Source organism: Henckelia pumila, chromosome 3 (assembly GCF_033568475.1).
Source record: "Henckelia pumila isolate YLH828 chromosome 3, ASM3356847v2, whole genome shotgun sequence".
Lineage (NCBI taxonomy): Eukaryota > Viridiplantae > Streptophyta > Magnoliopsida > Lamiales > Gesneriaceae > Henckelia > Henckelia pumila.
This window is the reverse complement of record NC_133122.1, coordinates 177,827,642-177,829,360: the sequence shown is the minus strand read 5'-3', so window position 1 is coordinate 177,829,360 and position 1,719 is coordinate 177,827,642. Positions and strand designations below refer to the sequence as shown.

The window sequence follows — 1,719 nt, the reverse complement described above, 5'->3', positions numbered from 1 at the left end:
TTGAGTGCTTCGATTAATCCTTGATGAATTAAGATGGCACGCATCTTGATCCTCCATAGTGAAAAGTCGTTCTTCCCTGTAAATCTCTCGATATCAAATTTCCAAGATCCCATACTTACAACTCTCTTCTTGGATTCCCACAGACAGCGCCACTTGTTGAGGATATGTAAGAATATCACAGTGTTCAATTAACACTATCAAACTATGATTTCAAGTTCCAGAAACAAGAACACTCCTTGATACGATATCTCACAGATTAATCAACGAACACACTAATCAATCACCAAGAAATAGTAATAATCAACACTGAAAGATTTACGTGGTTCAGTCTTAAAGACCTACATCCACGGTAGATCAAACCACCGATTTATTATACTATCAAGGACAATTCCCCTCAAGTTCTTTACACGCTGTAATCAATCAATACAAAGAATTCAAAATGCACAAAATGAATCAACAGATCTGTATCACGAGTTTTCTTGTTCTCTGATCCCTCTCTGTTATTCGATCTTGATCTTTTTCTGTGCCCCAAGTATCTGGATTTCTTCAGCTGTAAAACTTCAAGCTTGAGAGTTTTTCCGTTATTCTTGTTTCAGTTGTTAATCCTTCTGGTAATTGCCTTTTTATCTGTTAACAGATAAGGCTTCCCTGATGGGCTTTCTCTAATCCATATCCGAGGCCCATTAAGCAAACAATTACCCCATTAACTGAACTACCAAGGCCCAACATGATTTGAGACACTTGTTTAACAGTTTGGGCGACCGGGCCGATACCATAAACCCGTAGATGATTTACACCACCGAAGACATCCATAAAAATTGCGTTGACCTCCTCGGCCGATATATTCTCGCCAGTCGCATCTCCTGCACTCTACCTGAGTGTGTAATACTCTGAGACGTGATGTTCCACCTCCTCCTATTTCACCAACAGTTGCAATGTTAAAAAAATCGGTCATCAAATTTAAAACTGCAGATATACGCAATTTAATAGAACGTAAATATATGTTTGACAACAATATCTTACATGTATCGATCTTGCTTTCTCATCAGAGAATGTCCCGTCTGGACGTCTCTGCGTCGCAAGAAATATCTCCCAAGCACTGAGCTCTCTATTTAGTACCTGACGCTGCATTGTACAATCGATACATGATATGCATTATAATGACATTGAATGGGAAAGTTTGAAATGAAAATTTTATATTACTTATTGAAATTCATTTTTACCAGATTTGCAGTGTACACTTCATAAGGCCTCGACCCGCCAATGTGCTTGGCCATATCAGTCCCCGGCCCTACAGACTCGCTATTCCTGTTCTCTTTGTACCTGGATACTGACTTCTTCCATTTATAATTGTTTTCCCAATATTCGAGCAGTGCTCCCCAAACAACCGGATCAATCGTATGTTGCACATTCTCATGAGTACGCCACTCATGCATTGCGCGGCGGTAGATATTAAAACATTTGGAATGCCAAATGTCCCTGATCTCTGCATCGTGCCGCTCGTCCTATCTGTAATGCGCTTGCAGTTATTTAGAAAAGAAAAGAAACATATTCAACCCGATAAAATTAAAAAAACCATAAGATATGAGATATAAAAATATATTCTAGGTGAAACAACATACCACAAAGGCACAAACTGCTCCCAATACCATAGACGCTGGTCGTTGCTAACATATTTCCACGAGTGGCCAGATGCGCATAGTTGAAGCTTGAATTGTT

At 39.3% G+C, this 1,719-nt stretch overlaps 1 long non-coding RNA gene across 1 annotated transcript; it reads right to left on the bottom strand.

Annotated features, from left to right (window-relative positions):
• Positions 1-227: 227 nt before the first annotated feature.
• On the bottom strand, positions 228-1,719 carry LOC140893615 (uncharacterized). The gene is made up of 4 exons (XR_012153219.1): positions 1,623-1,719; positions 1,224-1,509; positions 1,024-1,125; positions 228-915 (listed from the first exon to the last, which is right to left on the bottom strand). It is a non-coding gene; the product is annotated as an uncharacterized lncRNA (long non-coding RNA).